Source organism: Camelus ferus, chromosome 16 (genome assembly GCF_009834535.1).
Source record: "Camelus ferus isolate YT-003-E chromosome 16, BCGSAC_Cfer_1.0, whole genome shotgun sequence".
In the NCBI taxonomy this organism is placed as follows: Eukaryota; Metazoa; Chordata; class Mammalia; order Artiodactyla; family Camelidae; genus Camelus; species Camelus ferus.
The window spans coordinates 14509300-14530486 of NC_045711.1; the positions used below are offsets into that span (position 1 = coordinate 14509300).

Below are 21187 nucleotides of genomic sequence, written 5' to 3' on the forward strand. Positions count from 1 at the left end.
AAACAATTTAATTGGAAAAGAATTAACGAAAGCGAAAGTTAGTTCTTTTGATCAAAAGACTAATAAAACTAATAAATCCCAAGCAAGACTGATTAAGGAGAAAAAGGGAACAAGCACAATTGATCGATATCAAGAGTGAAAGCGGGCTTATCGCTGCAGATTGTGTAATTACCGAAATGAGTGAAAGGAAATGCTATGCGTGAGGCTATGTCAACGAAAGCGACAATGTCGAGGAAATGAGCCAGTTTCTTGAAAAACTCAAATCACCCAAACCGGCACAAAATAGCTTTCTATCTACCAAACAACCTAAACTGATTATCAAAAACCTCAGCACAGAGAAAACTTCAGTCCCCAGTGGTTTCACTGGGGAATTTCATCAAATATTTGAGGAAAAAATAAGACTGAATTTACACAACCTGTTTCGGAAAGGAGGGATGAGCTACATGGAGGCAATAAAGGAGCAAAAAAAGGGAGACACTACAAAGTGTGGTTTTATGATTTCATTTTGATGACGTTATAGAACAATTAAAATGAATTTGTTGTGGCAAACTTCGAAGCAGTGGTAGCAGTAACTGGAAGGGGATGCTAGAGAACTTTCTGGAATCATAGGAATGGCTTCCATGGATGTCAAAATCATGCATTATGCATTTCAATATATGTAAACTTAACGAGTAAATGTTCAAGAAAAGTGCAGAGTAGCGGGGTAGGGATGAAACAGACCGACAGGGTTGTTGAAGCTGAGTGATGGGTGAATGGGGGTTTATGACCTTATTCTGCTGTGTTGTGTATGTTTTAGCTTCTCCATAGTAAAGAGTTTAAAACGGAGTAGTCATGAAGTCTGACTTCATAAAGTGAGATATTACAATTGTCTATCACACTATTTCGAATCTGCATCCTTCAGATCTGCACAAAATAGAGTACATTTATATTTCCTTCCAGGCTTCTGTTTAGAATGTTCTCACCGGTACTGACTAAGAAGCTTTGCTCCCAGCTTTCCTCCTCGTCTTATACTATCAGCATCTTTGCAGTTTTACAGCCTCTGAGATCATCACTTTTAATGGCCACCCCTCTGGCTTCTTAATGCCGAGAATTTAATTTTCTCTCATTATTTTACCGACATCGAGTGTCAGTGCTACCCAGGATAATGCCTCTTGAGCCCATCCCTGGGGAACACATATCTGACTATTTATGTGCTGTGTGCCCAGCTGATACTAAGGAGGATTTAAGGCAGCCTGAAAAGACACGTAAAATACAACATAGAATAAATTCTAAAGCGAATACAAAAAGAAAGAGGCACAAAGTGAAAGAGTTGAATCAAGGATATTTAAGGAAGGACAAATCAGACATTCTTCTTTGCTAAAGGAAACCTCAGCAAAACATAACCAGGACATCTATCTTTGAGCAATGATATGGTATCATGTGGTATTTTTCTTTCTCTGTTTGGCTTACTTCACTTAGTATGACAATCTCCAGGTCCATCCACATTGCTGCAAATGGCATTATTTTATTCATTTTTTATGGCTGAATAGTATTCCACCATATATACATCCCACAGATCAAACAGAAAAAACATTTTTAAAAAAAGAACCAAATTTATCCCTGATTTACACTTTGGAAGTCTCCAAGTGTACTTCAGAGGACTTTTCACAACCAGCACAGATCTGGGCACATAACAGGCATTTAATAAGTATTCCTGAAAGGAGTGGTTCAGCTCTGATGCCCTTGGCAGGTTGCAATTCAGGTTCCCTGTGAATGTCACCAGGGCCCTAGGAAGGGAAACCAGAAATGCACAGGAAAGGGATGCTGGGAAATGTAGTCGAGACTCGCCAAGAATGCAAAACTGGGTCCCGTCTGTAGCCTCAAAGGTTAAGAAAGATCAGTTTAAGCTATGAATCCTGGGCTTGGTAAATTACAGCTCCAAGAAAATGTGGGCTCTTTCAGTAATTTACCAAGCCCAGGCACATCATGGATCAAGTCTGATTGGAAGGTTTTGTAAAAGTTATTCCTTTGTTGGTAAAAGAAGAGCCATCAGAGGAAAGGAGTTTGTTTGTTTGTTTCTTCCACCCTAGATTTCTCCGTTTCTCCCAGCCACCGCCTCCTGCCTTTGAAAGCTGTCAAGCTGCCCACAGCTGCATTGACCATCTTACCGCCATAAAAATGACACGCCACATGCTGGGGTTGGCAGAGTAGGAAGATGGAAAGAGCCTGGGCCGTGTCGAGACGGTCGAGCAGCTGCACCAGTCCTGGGCTTTTCACCTGCAGACTCTGTGAGATAACCAAGTGTCTTTAGGAATCAGCCTCTGCAAACCAAGCATCCTGTTACTTGCAGCCAAAGCCACACCTAGCTTAGAGCATCCCCTTAACCTTACCGGATCCATGCCTCAGGGAACTTCAAGGCAGATTTTGACTTCAACAGTTCTAAAAGCTGGGCTCAGTTCTTCCTTAAGACTGTTGTTTGTTTTCTTTTCTCAATAAGAAGTTTCCTTCAGAAGTTCTATGTTTGATATATGCATTTGTTAAGACATTTCCTGTATAAGCTGCATTGTGCTTACCGTAGAGGGAAGCAGTCACTCTAGTGATACCACAGGCAGAATCCTCAGGCGTGCTGCATAACGTAACAGTCGATTCCAAACAGATGATCAGTCCTTCCACAGAATAACTAGACCACATAAAGTTTAAATGGTCATGAGATGAGATGACATATCCAGCCATACCAAATTTGCATAGGCAAGAAAACATACGCATAGATAAGTCAGATCCTACTTGTAAAGAATTAAATTGGAGCAGACCCAAACAAGACAAACTGTGTCATACCAACCAAGCGCCCCCCAGGGCTGACAAAGATAAGGCTTGCCAATTTATACTAATTCTTTGCAAAGAAAGTTCCATGGTTCATTTTCTGACAGCTGGTACAATAAAGATTTAAAACTCTGAATAGGAGGGAGGAGGTGGTCTCCATCTGTGGTCATTACCTGATCCTGCTGATTTCAGCTGCCAAGACCAACTCCATAGGGCACATTTTTTTTTTATCTTTAAAAATCATTTATTATAGAATATTTCAAACCCAGAGAGGAGTGCAGAAAATAATATAACACCTATCCATGTATTCGCTGCTGCTGTTTGACAAATGTTAACATTTTGCCATTTGCTTTGGATGTTTTAAAAATAAAACTTTACAGAAACGCTAAAGTATCTGTAAGTATCCCACACAATCTTGTCTCCTTATTTTTTAAATGTGTTTTTCATGCTGCATGCCTTTGCAAAATTAGACCACCTGCACATCTCATATTCAGGAAGCTGCCATATAGAAGTCTGTCTTCAAAACATACTTAACATACTTGGTTAGTAGAGTTAAGCAGTGATGCTAATCCACATTTTGCATACCTTCACAAATCATTAAGACCACCTTTTTCTTCCTTTGTCTCAGCAGATCTTCCAGTTAACCGTGGATCTTGCAAGTTGTAAGTGGCATCATCAGATTCCTGGAAACAACGCCTGAGGCAGCCCTCAAGGCTGGTGAAGATTCTGGTCACCCGTGTGTGCTGGGGGTGAGGGAGAGCCTACAGCGCAAACAATTTTCCAGCACCACCAGTTGTGTGTCCTACCGTTCAACTCAATTTTGCCACTGTCTACCTGGAGAAAGCACCAGGTCCCACAGTTCAGTCCTACAAGACTGCCCCCCACCCTCTAATCCCAGTTTTAGATGCCATTCACAAGTCCAGGTTGTCACTTCAGCTTATGACTACTCAGCTCTAGGCTGGAGCTTCCAAAGGCCCTTCCTCCGGTTAGTGTAACCGGCCAAGAGCAGCTCACAGAACTGAGAAACATTTTACTCACTAGATTGATGGTTTATTACAAAAAGATGTAACTTAGGAAGAGCCAGGTGGAAGAGACACATAGAACACGGTGTGGGGAACGGGCTCAGGGCCTCCACGCCCCCTCTGGGTGCACCATTCTCCCCAAGTCTCCGTGTTTTCACTGACCTGGAAGCTCTCTGAACCCTGTCCTTTTGGGGTTTTCATGAAGGTTCCATTACGTAGGAATTAATGATTAAATCATTGACCATTGTTGATCGAACTTAATCATCAGCCCTTCTAGGGGTGGGACTGAAAGTTCCTACCCTCTAATCACACGTTTTGTTACCTTGACAACCAGCCTCCATCCTTAGGTTACCCAGAGACTTTTTAAAAGTCACCCTATTAACAAGAGATATCTTTTTGGAGGAATGATGTTTGCAGAGTCCCTGGGAGTTGGAACAGCAGAGGAGGGGCCCCCTGGAGGGAGCTCTGGTCATGGGGGCAAGTCAAAGACTAAGTGCCTAAGATGGGAGGAAGACGGGAGGCCATATCCTGACCTCTCTTTCCTCCATTTTTCAGTCTCCTGCCCCTATTTCCCATCCATTGAACCCCAACAGAAACCATATGGAAGGAGATCCTGGGGCGACGTGGGACAAAGAGCAGGGCAGGGGAAGATGGAGAAGGAATCTGCTGGAAATCGGTGGAGAGGAGCAGGCAGATGGAGAGTCATCACATGGAGCTGCTGTCTGGTATGAAGCTCTGCTTCCAAAAGAGGAAAAAAATTCAGTAACTGTCACTGTGTGGGTTTAGGACAGATTATTCCAGCAGGCACGTGCTAGGCAGGAAATCACAGCCCAGAAGGAGATCCATGCAAGGTCCCGGGTCTGACCCTGGAGAAGATGGGCCTGGGTGGTGCTTCCGGAGGAGAGGCTGCCCGAGGTTTGCAGCCAGGCTTCTGGTATCACGTGTGACCTGTCTGCATCTAACTTTTGGTCACTTCCGGTGGGTCCCCTGCCCTGCCTGTCAGGGTCATGGAGGATTCTCCTGGCGTGTCTCTATCCCTGGCTGAAGGGGCTCGTCACTACGGTTGAGGAAGGTGGTGAGAGCAGGGTTTACTCTGAGTAGGTTTGGAAAACTCAGAGTAAGAGGTCATGTTAAGAAGTCATGGTCCTGATGGGGCCACCCAGGCATGTCCACACCGTTGGAACCTGCGGAAAAGGAGAAACTCATTTTATCTGCAGAGAGTAGACCTCAGTGCCCTGAGACAGTTCTTCAGGTTTGCAGGGCTAACTAAAAATCTAAAGCCACAATTCCCCATCTTCTGTGTATCTCTCCCAGGGAGGACAAGGTGCTCCTATTGGGAAGCTAGAATCCTTTAGAATGTCGTTCAAATCCCAGGACATGAACTCATTCCTGCCACTTTAATAGGTCTCTTTCTGTCCTTATTGCTACCTTTATGTCCCTCCTGAACTACTACCGTGGCCTTGTCGCTGGTTTTGATGTCTCTGGTGTGGTCCTCTGTCTCCTTCTCCAAGCTGCAACTGGAGAGATCTTCCCAAAATGCACGTTTCATTAAAGCACGTCCTTGCTTAAAACCTGTCAATAGTTGACCATTGAAGATTCTAGCAGCTGCCCTAGCACTGGGCCACCACCCACCCTCATTCTCACTCAACATTTCCTGAGTCAGCTCTCCCCTCACCACACACATACCCACCACCACACACCATTTATTTCTATGTTTCAACCCTCCTGGCCATCCCGCCTCCTTCCCAAAGAATATACGGCCTCTTGAACTTTCTGACTTGGGTATCACGATGGAGAGACCCCATTTCATTCCCCTGGGTTTCTTGTATAAACATCTTGGAAGAAAGCTGCCTGAAATGTTTGCTGCAAATGAAGTGTGTGGTCTTCTCATTAGCTTCTTTCTTTCTTTTAATCATCCTGAAAGGAGTCTCGTAAGTCATGCCTAGGCTTCAGCGCGGATGCAGAGTAATGACGCTCATCTCCTGATTTAGCAGCACTCCTGGGATTTCTCCCCCTCGCTGCAGGGCGCAGGTGCACTGCCTGAGAGCAGATCGCGGCAGAGGCTTGGAGACCAGGGCTGTCCTGTCGATGCCTTCGAGTGGGAAGGCCGGAGCGAAGAGATGCGTTCAGAGAGCTTTTCAAACATCAACAGAGAAAGGAGATTAGAACAGGACACAGGGTTCAGACTGACATTTTATTTGATTATTATTGACTATGTAACCAGCAAGTAAAGAGGGAACTCTTGTATTCATATATAATAAGGACTACTGGTTCGTAGAATAAATCATTTGGGAGCCTCAAAAATTTAGTGTTTTTTTTTTTTTTTAAGTTAGTATAAAACCTTCAGGGGCCACGTACTGTTCTACGTGCCAGGGAGCAGAAAAGTAAACAAGACGAAATCTTTTTTGAAAAGAACTACGAAAGACAAAAAAAGATGAGTCTGTGCTGTCATAGGGCAGGACTGGGAGAAAACAGACAAATAATTATACGATGTTGGGTCAGTTAATGATGAGAGATGGGATGGAAAATAGAGCAGAAGTGAAATGATGGTAAGTAAGTGGTAAGTAAGTAAGTACGAAGTAAGGAGGGCCAGAGAGACTGTTTATAAGGAATAATCAGGAAGAGCCTCTTGCAGGAAATGAAGTGGGTTCAAAGACCCGACTGCACTGATGGAGGAGGCCATACAAATATTCAGGGAAGTAGCGTGCTGGGAAAGGGAACAGCGGGGGCCAAGGCCTTGAGATGTTCAGGGAAGGACAAGGAGGCCAGCGTGGCCACAGGCCACGAGCAGGAACAGTGACAAACAAGACCAGAGACACAGCTGGAGCTGAGGTCCCGTCGGCCTGGAGGGCTGTGGTAAGGATTTCGGATGCTGTTGGGTCAAGGGAAGCCACTGGAGGACTGAGAGCAAGGAGGGACGTGGTTGGCTGATGTTCCCGGAGGATGGCTCTGGCTTCTGTGCGTGGAGAACTGACCTCGCGGACAAGACAGGGGAAGAGCAGCTGGGCCACCAAAAAGAGGATATCACAGGCCTGGGTTTGTAGGCGCATTATTCCTAAAAGCCCAAAGTAGGAGCAATCCAAATGTCCGTCAGCTGGTGCGTGGAGAAACGCAGTATCATATATTCATACACTGGAATGCTATTTGGCAATTAAGAGGGACAAACTGTGGATGCAGGTTACAACATGGTTGAACCTGAAAGATGTCAGACTATTGCATGATTCCATTTATATGAAACCCAGAGAAGGCAAAGCTGTGTAGCCTGAAGATGGACGACTGCCTGGGCCGAGGTGGGCAGGCAGGAAGTTCCTCGGGTGACGGAGCTGTTGGACATCTGAATTATGGATGTGATGGTCCCACAACTCTATACATTTACCAAAGTTGACTTTCTCACTTACAGTGGGTGTATTCTGTGGTGTGCAAATCATACCTCAGTAAAGCTGCTACTTTTTTAAAGATTTTTTTTTTGAGAGTACTGCGTACTAACTGCGACTGGGAGACCTGATGAGGAGACTGAGAAGCGGGCATGATTGGCGAGAACGGTTGTACCTTCCGTCTGTTACCTTGAACAGATCAGCCCATGCTCTTCCTGCTTCTACAGGTAACACGTGCTCATGTCAGACAACTTAGAAAGTACAGACAAAGAGAAAGAAAATCACACAGAATCCAAAGACCACCGTCATTCACGTTGCGGCCAGTGCAACCTCGGAAAATGTTTGTAACCTTCCGACTGCCGTATTTCCAGACTTTTATGTACAAAGGGAGTTCCTGGAGGTGGCCCCAGGAATCTATATTTTAACAAGCCTCTCCCGGCAATTCCAAGGATTTATCAAGGTTTAAGGACAACCACCCTAAAAGAAAAACATGGCTGTCCCAGTGAAAATGCTCTTTTGCATAAAAAAGAAAGAGGAAATATCACAGATGGGTCTCCAATTTAGAATGTGCACCACCCCCTGCAGGATGGAGGTAATAGTGAGGCAGAGACTGGTGAGATAGATGGTCACAAACCCACTGCTTCCTTCTGTCACTAAGTTGAATTACATTTCCCAGCCTTCCTGACAGGTGGGAAGAGGACGTGCTATGTTGTTCTGGCCAGTGACGTGTGGGCAGAGAGAATACTGGCCACGTCCGGGCTTGGCTCTACGTCTCCTGTGGGGTCCTCCACTGTCACCCTCTTTGGTCTTTGGCCATCATGACACAGAACATCTGGATGCGTCCTCAGCCTAAAGAGATGATGGTATAATCAAAGGGAGAGAGGATTTAGAGTAGCTGGGAAGAGAGAAAGCCCTGTTTGTTCACAGAGAGCTCTGCCTTATGAAAAGCAAGGGAGAGCCGCTCCCCAAATGCGGAAAGCCATTGAAGGCGTGCTTGGCCCCACCTCGGTCTAGTCTGCCAGTGGGTGCCTCTGTGGCCCCTCACCCCCACTCCAGAAATGTGCTACTCAAGGGACTTTCATAGTAAATCCAACCAGGAAAATTATTGCCAGGAAGACAACATGTCAGAGAAGGAAAGGACGACCACAGGATATGTTCAAAGGGATAAAGGAGGAGGTAAAAGTTAAAAAAGAATATAGCGCCTCCAACAAAAAGAAGTTTGGGGAGACGCTTTTGGCAGAACTGTAGGACTGTCTCCAGCAGAGGAGCTGATGTCCACCTGCTAGGCACGGGGCCAGCTGGTTTCTAGACTGACTGGTACTGCATCATTCCGATTGGTCAGTGGCAATGACACAATGTCCTAACCGTTGATAAAGACTGTGAACATCCCTCCTGGATGGGAAGAGAGGGCGTGCAGAAAGCAGGCAGAGTCCCTGGCAGGCCCTTTCAGAGCTGGGAGCATTCAGAAGGCAGTGGGACAGCTGGAGGAGCCCCACCAGAGTCCTCGGACTGCATTAGACGGCGCTGTGAGGGCTTGACGATAGAAAGCGGCCTTGCTCAGTCACGGGGGGCTCCCGACCTTCTCAGCCCGTATGCTGCCCCCCTCCGAGCTCCCTTGGTGGAAGAATGCAGTGTGCAGTTCCTTGATATCAAGTGCGTGCAGGGCAGTGAACCGAGAGGGGCCAAGTAGGAGAGGCCTTTTGGCTTTCAAAATAATGCAGCCATTTAAATCACCAGATGAAGCCAAATGGCTTAATTCTGATCATTCTTTGGAGTGCCTAGAAAGTACCCTGTGGTGGCATGAAAAAGACCAGGGAACGAGGACTCAATGGGAAAAGCCCCTGTACTCAGACTGCCTTCCAAGACTTGGCAGCAATAACTAAAAGACAGAAATCATTAGTCTCTTTCTCTTTATTTCCAGATCATTTGCCAGTTTTCCCAACACCATTTGTTGAATAATCTACCCCTTACTTACTGATCTGAAATGCCAGCTTCATCATGAAACACATTCTCATATGGTCTTGGATCCACTGCTGAGGTCTGTACTTTGTTCCTTAGATTCTCTGGAAAGTGCAGAGTTTGAAACGTATCTTTTAAATCAAACGAATCAGTTACATTATTCAGATCTTCATCCTCCCTAGTTTTGCCTGTTGATCTGTCAACGATGTAAAGAAACTTGGTAACTTCCTCACCGCCATTCTAATTCTGTCCATTTCTGCACGAATATCAAATATTTTGCTTTTATATATTCTGATGCAACATTATTGCCCAGATAAAAGTTTGTATTAGCGACATAGTCACTGTGAATTGTAACTTTTGTCAAAACAAAATGAGATTTCCAGTTTTAAAATCATAGGCACAAGGTGGTTTGGTTTCCATTTCTTTTCAAAATCATTCCAAACAACCAAGAGAAACTGAAACCTTAAATTGCATCTTTGATGAAACCAGAAGACTTCTACAACCCCAAGCAATACTGCTTACGAGAAGAGGGAGCATGAATGGATGGCTGCTAAATAAGTTAGTAATGAGAGAAAGGTCCACGCACAACTTAGTGATGAGAGAAGGTCCATCCTACTTACAGCAGACAGGAAGCCGATGAGAAGCAGGCGGCACTGCCTGGCTGAGCGCCGGGAAGCCTTGGGAATTAGAGGAAGCAGATACCTAAGAAGCCAGGGCTGAGGTAGGGCTGACAACTGGAGGATTATTTGAAAGTTTTATGAGAAGCAATTAGATCCAACATCCTCTACCCTATCCACACTATCCTACAGAGTCAGCAGTTATCCCCAATATAAAGCAAGGGACAAATACTTTTTAACAATTGAAACTGACAGCCTTTAAACTCAGACTCATTGACGGTAGAGTAGGGCCAGGAGAGATGGAGAACCGAACACAGGAGAATTAGGTAAAAAGTCTGTTCATAGAATGATGAGAACATCTTCTACCAGCCTCAGAATTCTGGGATCTAGGCTGCAGAAACTAAATCCTTCTGCATGGCCAGGGAAAAGACCTACTCCCACGGACATTTGGTTCCCAAAGGAAAAGGTAGGTGGCCACTTGTTTACCATACAATGAAGTCAATAGTTTCCATTGATGTCGATGTTAATTAGTTATTTAGTGCTTCACTCTTAAATATGAACAGGAGAGAATCATCAGACCTTGAAGAAGACTCCTGATACAAGAAGAAAATAAAGAAAAACAAAAAAAGAAAATCAGCAGGAACTAAAAATAATACAAGGAGTTTTAAAGTTTAATTTCTTAAATTTTAGAGAAATTGTAATTAGCATCCTCAGAAATAATAAAATACGGCGCATCTGTGAAACAAGTATAGGATGTTGTTTATAAAGGGGACAGAGGGCAGCAGTCAGAGAACTAGAAACAGTCTTTGGAAAATGGAAAATGTGATAACTACAGTGAAAAGTTCAGTAAAGAGTTCGGAAAGTTGAAGAGTCTTCAAGAAATTGCAACAAAATGATAAAGAAATAGATAAGAGCAAAGAATCCAATTCTTAATTTTGTCACGAAAGTGTAGGGGAAGATATTACCAAAGGAACAACACAATGAACCTTTCCAGAACTGAAGGATAGGGGCTCCCAGATCACTTCCTCTCAGATGCTCAGCACAAGAGGTGATAACATATGTCAATTCATGCCATTGTGAAATTGCAGAATACTGGGATAAAGAGAATAGCCTAAAAACATGGAAGGCGGGGTGGGAAACAGGGCACAAAGATCAGTAGTCAGAACGGCACTGGATTTCAAAATATCTTACAGAGCTTTTGATATTTATGGGAAACGTTAGCCACAAGTTCAAGAGGAAAAAAAAAATAAGCAATTAAAAGTAATGAGACAAGCTTTGACTCCAGGCAAAACAAAAAGATGCACAAGAAAGAAAATGCTCATTTGCTGGTTAAGCTATTAGCACTGTTTACACAGAGACAGTAATAAAAACACCTGTGACAGGCACTGTCGGTTATCTTGCTGATGTCTACACTCCTTTCTTCCTTATATCCAAACCTCAATTTTGTCCAGGCAGCAATGTGCCTATCTAAAAATCCTTGTATGTTAGGTCGCCTTGCAGCTGGAGTTGGTTGTATGACACAGAGCCTGCTACTGGGACATGAGCTAAGGGTTTCTAGGAAATTTTTCCTTTTCTTCTCCGCTCTGGTTTCCCTTCTTCCTTCTTTTTTCCTCCTACCTGAAGCATAGGTACAACGTTGGAGGTGCAGCAGCTACCTTGTGACCATGAGGACAAAAAAAACACAAGCCAAAAATGGGAGAACAGAAGGAAAGAAAAAAAAAAAAAAAAAAGAGCCTGGGCCCCTAGAACATCATAAAACCATCACATCAGCTCTCAACTGCCTGAAAGCCAGTTAGGTGTATTTTCTGTTACTTGCAGGCAAGCCAAGCACGTTCCTAACGGACACAGTCCTGGATGTGGACAGACGTCCACACTGTGCTGTGACTCCATCAGAAGAATGAGAGCAGGGTAAGATAGGTGTCAAAAAGCCCTTTGCTGGCATTATAAGAAGTCAATATTATTGACCAAGTGAGGTCGGTTTACATCCGTTAATTTTAGAATGGAGCTACATACAAGAAACAGCCAAAAAAGGTGAAAAATGTTGCCTTTAGAGTATTGGATGGGAGTGAGGGGTAACGAGCTGATATATTTGTTACATACTTTTAGAATTAAAAAAAAAATGTACACTGTGCCCATGTTTAACTTTTTTTAATTAAAATTTTAAATTAATTAAAAAGTAAAGCAAAAACCGTTTCACAGAATGTCTTTTGTCTTCTAGTAATATGGGAACATCCACTTTCCATATTTTCCCCTTTTTAATATTTCAGCCATGTCTTCTCCCATGCTGTTACCTGAGTCTGTTTGGATCATTTTATTTTAGGTGTGTAGACTGTAGACAGTACATACTCGGGTTTGGGGTTTTGACCCTGTCTGTCTTGTCTTTTAATAGAAAAGCTTGATCCATTTGCTTTTATTGATACAACTCCTAGGTTTGATCTTTTTTCTGTCATCTTTTTCTGTGCTTTCCACCGTTTAATGCTTTCTTTGCTTTCTGGCGTGATAAATGGATTTAGCATTTGGAGAGACGTATTCTGTTTAAAGCCGTAACTGATTCTTATCTTTAAGGTTTTTCAAAAGTGCATTTCAAAGGGCATGTCTTAAACTGCATTTCCTTAGTAGTCTGAATCTAGACCAAAACATTAATCCATCCCAATTATTATGTTTAAAATAGAACATAGAACTTTTCTGCTTTTTATCTTCTTCTCTTCTCTCTTATGATTCACAGTCACCTGTTTTTCACAACTTATTTTTGAGATGTTACCTTCTGTCAACTCATTCATACTTTTATTCATATAACAAATCTTGTTCCATATACTGCACTAGGCAAGAAGTTTGGAGAAAGGGACACAGCTCTTGCCCTCTAGGCACTTGAAAGCTACTAAGGAAGCGGTGGTGGGCCAGGGAAGTGGCGTAGCAGATGTATGCCAGTGCCATGGAGGAGAAACTAGGAGAGGCATGCAACCTGGACTGGCTTCTCAGGGAAGACTTCCTGGAGGAGGCGACACTTGAGCTGAATCTTAGAGCATGATGTTGATTACTGAGTCCAGGACTGGGGAGAGATCTTTCCAGCAGAAGGAGCAGCATACATATAGAGAAAAGGAAGTAAGAAGATGCCTTGGGTTGTGGTAACTAAACAGCTCAGTGTTGCATAAACGTGGTGGCCAGTGAGAAAGGAAAGGGTCAGAATGGTGCAGTGAGAGATCCACTCACTTGGTCACAGATGGCCGTGAATGTCACTCTCAAGAAGGATGCTACCCAAGAATCCTAAGCAGGATGCAAATGGGATGCAGGGTGGGGGTGGGAGGAATGAGGAGAGAAGGTGGCAGACCTTCTTTGAGGATACTTTATAATGAAGGTGATTAAAATAAAGAGGAAGTGATGGGACAGGACAAATGGGTATAGTCAGGAGACCTTGAGACCGTGACCTTGGAGGGACAGCAGGGAGGTTACCGCTCCATGTGCTGCTCCAAACTCTGGTCCACTTTTCTCTCCAGCTCCAGGCAAAGCTCCATTGGAAGTGAAATAAGACTTTCCAGTTTATACCATGAAGAAATACCAGTTCTGAGGTCTCACTGGTCACAGCCCAATGGCTTGGATGAGCCGTCTTTTGAGGTGCAGGAGATTCAGGCAGAAGAAGTTGGGAGAAGGTAGAAGTCACTTCAAGCCCAACTTCCTGAGGCCAACGAGGTTACAGAGAAACTAGGTAAGCCCCCTTCTCCCTGCCTCAAATCCTCACCCACCCGTTGTGAAGTCTTCCATCTTTTAAACAGAGACAGTTTAATAAGGTATGGCAGTGTTAGGAGTTACAAGCAGAAACGTGGCTTCCTAGCTCAGCCGGGTTTTGCAGGGTAGAGCGATGTGGTCATGGACGCGGCAGCTGAGCAGCACATGAGCACAGGAGAGAGGAAGCCTTGAATTTGGTATTCCCAATACTCGTTATTGTCCTATGGTCCTTGGGTGTTTTGTTCTATCTTTTTCTTTCTTTTTCCTCTTTGAATTGCAGTTTTTGAAGTTTCTATCGATGTCCTCAAGCTCCTTGATTCTTTCCTTGGCTGAGTCCAGTTTGCCGAGGAGTCCGTCAAAGGCAGTCTTCATTTCCGTTATGGTGTTTTGATCTCTAGCCTTCACTTTTGATTCTTAGAGTTTCCATCTCACTGCTTACACGACCAGTCTGCCAATCTGTTCTTGCATGTTGTCTACTTTTTCCATTAGCGCCTTTAGAATGCTAATCATAGTAGTTTTAAAGTCCCAGTCTGCCAATTCCAGCATCTCTGCCGTATTTGAATTTGGTTCTGATGTTTGCCCTGGCTCCTCAATCTGTGGGATTTTTGTTTTGTTTTGTTTTGTTCTGTTTTTTGCCTTTTAATATGCCTTGTCATTTTGTTGTTGTTGTTGCAAGTTTGATGTGATACATTAGATTAAAGGAACCCGGTACTGGTTCCTGCAGAGTTTTCTCCTGACCTTCAACTCCAGTGGAGTGCGATCTTCTGTCTACCTGTCTGTCTCTTCCATTTTGGGGGCCAAGGTTTGCCCTATGATGTCAGTATTCTGATGAATCTAAGAAGCGCTGTTGACTTTCAGTCTGTTCATCTTTGCTCCTGTTGTGTGGATGGGAGGCATGACTTCCAAGTTCCTAACATTTGGACCTGGAAACCCAAAGTCCTTGATTTGGAATTGTATTCATCAGAAGTTGACAAACAATATTAAGGAAACTGGTTTTAGAATTTTAGAAGGAGAGCTTTTAGGGATGTCAGGAAAGAATGAGGCCTTTGCCTTCAAAGGAGGATTTGCTTAGCTAGTTCCAGTCTCTTCCCTACAGACACAGTGAACTTTAGAGGACTCTCCCTTCCATTTTGCAGATAAGCACCTGGAGGTTCAGAGAGGTAAAGTGATTTTCTCATGATCACACAGCCAATAATAGATCTGGGGCTTGAGTCCAGGTCTCCTGATAAAAAGTTCAGGGTCCTTTCCAGGGCCCATATGTCTCCCGGGTCTATGCTTCTGAGGGTCCTTTAACCTTCGTTTACAGAGATGACAGTCACGACCACAGAGGATCTGGAGGAGGGGTGTGTGTGTCCTTATTAGAGGGGAAGATGGGGAGGAAATACTAGAATGATTCAGAACCAGAAAGAAACGCCCCAAGAGGAGGAAGAGGCATTTTGAAAAGGAAAAGGGACTTGGTGGTCACAGGAATGTGAGAGTCCCCTTCCCTCTGACTCCCCGGAGCTCGGCACCCGGCCCCAGTCTGACAATTGTCTGCACGCTGATGCCCTCTAGTGGTCTGAAGAGAGACATCCTTTTCCCAAAGCTGGCTGCCCTGGAAACCTGAAGCTTGAGCCCCTGGGAGGGAAAGAAAAGTGTCCCTCCTCTCGTCCCTCACTTTGTTTCAGAGATTTGTCCAACCAGGTTTTTTCCTCTTTTACCCTTTAACTTCTTTTTGTTAAGCAATCCAAAGACTTTTAAAAAACACGCGTGAAGGAGAGTGTTACCCCACACGGAGAGCCACATGTACACAACACGTGCGGGGGTGGGGGGAAGGAAGCCCTCGAGATACACACAGACACACCGGGATGTGCCTCCTCAAGTGCACACCGCTGGGCGTGGAGGGGGGATGAGGGCAGTGCAGGGTCCTACAAGTTATGAAATTCGGGGATCTCCCTTTGAAAAAAAAAGAACGCAAAAGCACAGATACAAAGTTAAGCACAGAGCTTTGGAAGCGGCCCCTTCCTCAGCTTCACGGTGAAGAATTCTCACACGCACATACCCCTCTGCCTGTGCACACGCAGAGAGGGAATGAAGGAATGAAGCAGGGCTATTTTTAATTTTCACCATTATCCCTGAAATCCGATCTAGACTGAGAATGGTTCACTTCAGTGACGTCACGTTGGCAGGCTGTACAATCATTCTTTTGATGTTCCCATGGTTTAAAATGTTTCTGGAATTGTTCCTTTTAATTGCCTTGTGGCACATTCCTTGGACATCATTAGTAATGACTTCTGTCACTTAGCAGCGTGTGTATGTGTGTGTGTGTGTATGTGCAGTAGCCAAGTCCACACAGACAAGTACTAAGCTGGATACGCTAGCAGGCTGATGCTGGTTTTGGTCAAGAGGAAAGGGTCTTTTTAAAAGCGATCAAACTCTTCTGCCCTTTTGTCGCTTCTGTACTCTCCGGGAATGATGTTTCCCTGAGAAGGAACTCCAAGATGTTTTTAGCAATGAAGCAGTCACTGGACTAGGTTTCGGTGTGGGGTAACCATGAGACTCTGCGTCACAGCCCTCCCACCGTAGGAGGGACGCAGACAGGGGCCCAGCTGCAGAGCTGGGGAAACCACTTGTGCCCAAGGAGGCCAGGCTGCCCACAGGCTGCTCCCAGCCCAGACCCGTGTGCAGCGGGAACACAAGGCAGACCCCTGCCTGCCTGGCGGGGCCCCCTGTGATGGCCAACTTCAGCACAAAAACATCCCCGGACTTTACTGAACCTTTGATAGACTACGTGGCAGTTTAAGGTATTTCCATCAAACTCTGCCTTTCCCTGTCCTTCACTCACTGTCAGATTTGTGTCACAATCTGATGACCTCACTCCCAGCTTGTCTGGCCTGCTCCCTATTCCCCCTGCCACACACAGGCATTTTTCCTAAAAACCCTTGCCCAGTTCATCCCGTCTTGGTTTCTGCTCCTTGGAGGACCAGACCCAGCTTTCCAGTGACCACTTCAAAGAACAGCATCCTCTGAGTTTTCTCTGATGTCTGTGTAACTTTGATAAGGAATCTGGCCCCCTGTTTTTCATGTTTGACTGACTACTTTTAAGCCTCACCCCACCCTCCACCCCTTGTATTGCACCTCTGTGGAGACTGATAAGAAAGCTCCTTGGCACCAGCAGGAGAGTGAAACCCTGCTAGTGCCTGCATCTTCCTGGGAGCTCTCACCCTGGCCCCTTTCCTTATCTGCCCTAGAAGCCCAGGCCGGGCTCCCTTCCTCCACCTCTCAAGTTATCTTCCACCTACTTGAGAGGCTTGCCCTACTCTTTCCCCAGAGACCTCAATTCTGTAAGTCATAAACCTTTTCATACCTTCCCGGTGAATGTGCAGCATTGTTGCCGGAGAATAGGTTCTTGTCTCACCAAGGGAAGACTTCAAAAGCGGGCCATAGTGGAGTGAGAGTGGATGTATTCAGGGAGAGACAACACTCCACAGACAGAGCGTGGGCTGTCTCAGGCGGCAGGAGAGGCAGCTCCAGGGTGCAGGGTTGTTAGTTTTTATGGGCTGGGCAACTTCATATGCTAATGAGTGGGAGGGTTATTCCAACTATTTTGGGGAAAGGGCAGGGTTTTCCAGGAATGGGGCCCCCACCCACTTTTTGGCCTTTTATGTTCAGCATGGGACCTGTGTGCCTGTGGGTGTGTCATTTAGCAGCTGATATATTACAATGAGCATGTAATGAGGCTCAAGGTCTACGGGACGTCAAGTCTCCTGCCATCTTGGGCCAAGTTGGTTCTAACACGTTTATGTTCCATCCCCAGTTTCTGTGTCATTCTTTTAATGGTTGTGCCCTGCCCCCTTCCCTCCTGTGTCAGCATCATCAGTTTTGACATCCTGGGAAGGGGGTTCACGTATCTTTGAAGGATGGTCATAAGAGTAACACCATGTTGTCAGTGGCCAAATATCGGAATTGGCTCCTTGGCTCCAGACTGAAAACAAGTGTTGCTGAGTAGCCCACCTTCTCAGCTGAGAGGATCGCCAACTGTGCAGTCAGCCCCCTTCCTTCAGGGCATGTGGAATGATGCCTTTCAGTAAAGATAGTACCACCCACCCACTCCTCACACACAACTGTAACATAAAAGGAAGGCGAGGGGGAGGGCAGGTGGCATTTTCAAGGAGTGTCATGCTTGTGAAAAGTAGCTCTTGCCTTTTCAAACCCGAGAGAGAGAGCAACCAAGAGCATCCGTCGTAACCAAGAGAATCAAGGAAAGTGCCTGAACCCTCTCTCCCTCCACTCAGTTGGGGACTGGAGATCATCTTGTCCCAAAGGTGACCAGAAGAAGCCTAGCGCCAGAGGTGATGGAGGACAGAGGAGATGACTGAGACAGGGTGTGTCAGTGGGGGAGCCACTGTGGTGAAGATGTATGTTTCCCGAGCAGGCAGGAAGTAGAAAACTCTAGACAGCTTGAAGCTACTTCAGCCTACGGGGCTGCTCGCGTGGTGTGGGGGACCCATAAACGAGATGGGACGGTAGACAGCCTGGAGTGGGTCCTGGGAAGAGGAGGAGGAAGACATCGCAACTGGGAGATGAATCCAGGGTAACGGGCAAGGGCAGGGCCACCTAGGGGTCTCTGAAACACTGACAGATCTCCGTGAAATCACCAACATTCTTCTGGAAACGTGACACACAGGGAGACTCAGTGGCTACTGGCTACCCAGTGTTAGAGGGGAGACAGCAGCCAGCTTTCCCGCTGGGCAGCCCTCTCCCTCCCCGGGGCCCCAGCATCAGCTTGGTGTGGACCGCCCTCTCTGTTCCACGCCCCTAGCTTCGAGGCTGGCCCCGCGGTAGTGGGGGGAAGAGCTGGGGGTGGGCGAGGAGGACTTTGGAATGATTGCTGAAATTACCGATTTTAAAAGAAACAATATCGAGTCTGAAAAAGGAAACCAGACTGATAGAATCACCCAAAGGGGCCGAAAAGTTATGGAATTCACCTGGGATGTCGTGAAGGGAAGCCACCATCGAGTGAAGGGGGAAAAGGAGTCGGCTGCAACCTGAGTAATAGCAGAAACTGGAAAAACAAATTGATTTTGTGTTTCTATTCCGGTGAGTTAATATCCTTCTCTAAATCAGCTACATATAATTTTTAAAAACACAAAATCGATCCTTAAAGGAAATAATTAAACATCACCTGTAATTTCGTACCTGCTTTATATATATATATATATATATATATATATATATATATATACACACACACACCCATAATTAATTACTTTCACATTTTTAAACAATGTTAATTTAATGCAGTAGTTTATGCCCCATATTTCCAGCCGCTGTTCTTAAGCCCTCATTGTTCTCTGCACCTGGAATATCAGTCCTCATGCTCCAACTCCTGTCTCTCAACATAAAATCTTCTGTTACTCAAAAAACTACCCTTTTTTCTCTCCCTTCAGAGTCTAGGGAAGAGAACGCCCTTGGCTAGAAATTTAATCTAGCTCTCTCAGGAAGTAATTACGACCCCCTGTTAGGTCCTTGTGTAGTCACGAGAGCCGTTCTTAAGAGGCGTAAAGCTGGAAAATGGGCCCGTTTCTTATTTCCAACAGGCCCTAGGGGGTCACATTGTGAAAGGGTGGGGGCACCTACACTGCTCAAAAGTAAATTATATAAGGTGTTAATTACACGTAGAGAGGAGGCTTTGAAAGCTGTGGGGATGGGAGGAACATACTTCTCTTCCACCTAATGGGTTTAGACTGTAATATCACTGATAATTAATATTTATCCTTGGGAAGTGTGTATGTGTGCATGGGGGAGGCAGAATTGGAAAGAAACCCCACGGCTTCCCAATGAGCTATGGACAGAACAAGGAGGTTGGTCTGCAGCTCACTAAGGCACTCAGTCCCCTGGGGGCTGGGATGGGAGCGGTGGCATCACAGCCTGGACTTGCGCCAGAGGCCGCCGTGATTCTCCGGGGATGTTGTCTTAAACGGAACCACTCAGCGCCGGGCGAGTGTCCTGTCGGCACAGAGGGAGGTGGCTGCTCCGTAGAGATCAGTCTCCACAGGGAGACAGACAGGCCTCCTGAAACATCAGGAGAGAGTCCCGGGACGGAGAGGAGAAGAAGGGCGCTCACAGTGAGGCCAGACCCCCAGACCGGGGGGCACCGCTGGGAGCTGGGGGTGCCCACAAGGGCGTCCCCTGTGTGAGTTTGACTTTGTGAGCTTTTTTCCCTTGTACTAGTGTGAAAATCATATTAAGGTTTTAAATATCTGTTCTCCTCTATTACATAAATGTCCTTTGGTTGCTGTAATCCTACATAATGGCTGAGATATATATACACGCACTATATATATATGAACGTATACCGCACACACACATATACATTCTATGTATGTAAAAGAGCGGTGTTAGGAAGGACAAAGGAACAGACTAACGAAGGCGGACAGGACCTGCCCAGTTCACTTCGGTGAGTGGCTGAGCCCAGGGGGAAGCATCCCCGATGGGAAGTGCCTTCCAGGAAAATGTCCAAGAGCAGGAGTGGAGCTGGGCACTGCGGGAAGGGGGGCAGGATGGGGAGGCGGGGAGGCCTGCGGACCGAGCCCTCCTCCCTCCCTGCGTGTATGAGAAGAAGGTGACCTTTCAAAGTGGGAAAAGGCTGACGTGTTGGTTACTCTCTTCACTCCCCAAGGCTGTCTTTCAAATGCCGCATCCTTCGCTGAGCCTTCCTTGAGAGTCCCTCTCGCCTCCAAAAGCTAAGAGCCCCTGACTTGGGCCTCCCTTCGGGCTTTTACCAATGGCTGCTTTCAGTGAGAGTCGCTGGTAAAGTAACTCCTCATTGCCCGGGCCCCTTCAGTTTGCCTTCACGCCCGCTGGCGCCCCCTCCACCTCCCACCCCTCTCCATCCTGCTGAGCTGCGTGCTCTCCAGCTTCCCTAGGCCCGCGGGGGGGGGGCCCTTTCAGCAGGTGGGAGGGAGTCGGGATATTTGGTCCCCGAGTTCTTTCCCTTGGCGGTCACCTCAGTCAAGGTGGTTAGAGGTCACTGAAGGTCACTCCCCTCAAGGTGGTTGTACTCGGAGACTCCATCCCCTTCCAGGCCCCAGGGTCCTCTGCACGCCTGAGCTCTGTAGGCAGGTATGACGCCTTGGCTGCTACTAGCCAATGCTCTCCCTTAGCTCCCTGTGCTCCCCCCGTCCATTCCTTTCTACGTAGTTCTTCCGTTTGCCCACCCAGTGCTTCCAGCTGGGACCCTGCCTGACACACGCCCTTACTAAATAAAGGGAACACGTACTAACGATGTTTGAACGGTGCTCATTCTGGACCCACGGTTAAAGTAGTCTTGCCTATCATAGGTGCCCAGCAAGCATTTGTCCAGTAATACTCCTGTCTCTACCTGTAGAACTGAGTCTCTCAGCCTCGGCACTGTCGACACTTTGGGACGAACGCCTCCTTGCGGCGGGGGCCTCCTGTGCCCTGCAGGGCATTTGGAAGCAGCCCTGGCTGCTGCGTTCCAGATGCCAGTAGCACCCCACCTGCAGCCACGGAGGTCTGCAGACATCGCTAATGCCCCCCAGGCAGCAAGGTCGCTCCCTAGCCGTTCACTCCTTTTGTCATTCCATCGTTCATGTTACAAAAGCCAATATCATTACTTCATAAGAAGAGTTCATAGTATACACGTATGTATACACACACACGCACGTGCATGAAGGCACACCTCCAGATC

The 21187-nt window shown here is 46.2% G+C and overlaps 1 protein-coding gene across 1 annotated transcript in view; it reads left to right on the forward strand.

Annotated features, from left to right (window-relative positions):
* SHISA6 (shisa family member 6) overlaps positions 1 to 21187 on the forward strand; it is a 378159-nt gene that overhangs the window by 73076 nt on the left and 283896 nt on the right. The window contains exons 5-7 of the mRNA XM_032498808.1: positions 3431 to 3548; positions 4377 to 9233; positions 13266 to 13474. The gene's annotated coding sequence lies outside the window, so the exon portion shown is untranslated. The remainder of the gene's footprint in view (positions 1 to 3430; positions 3549 to 4376; positions 9234 to 13265; positions 13475 to 21187) is intronic.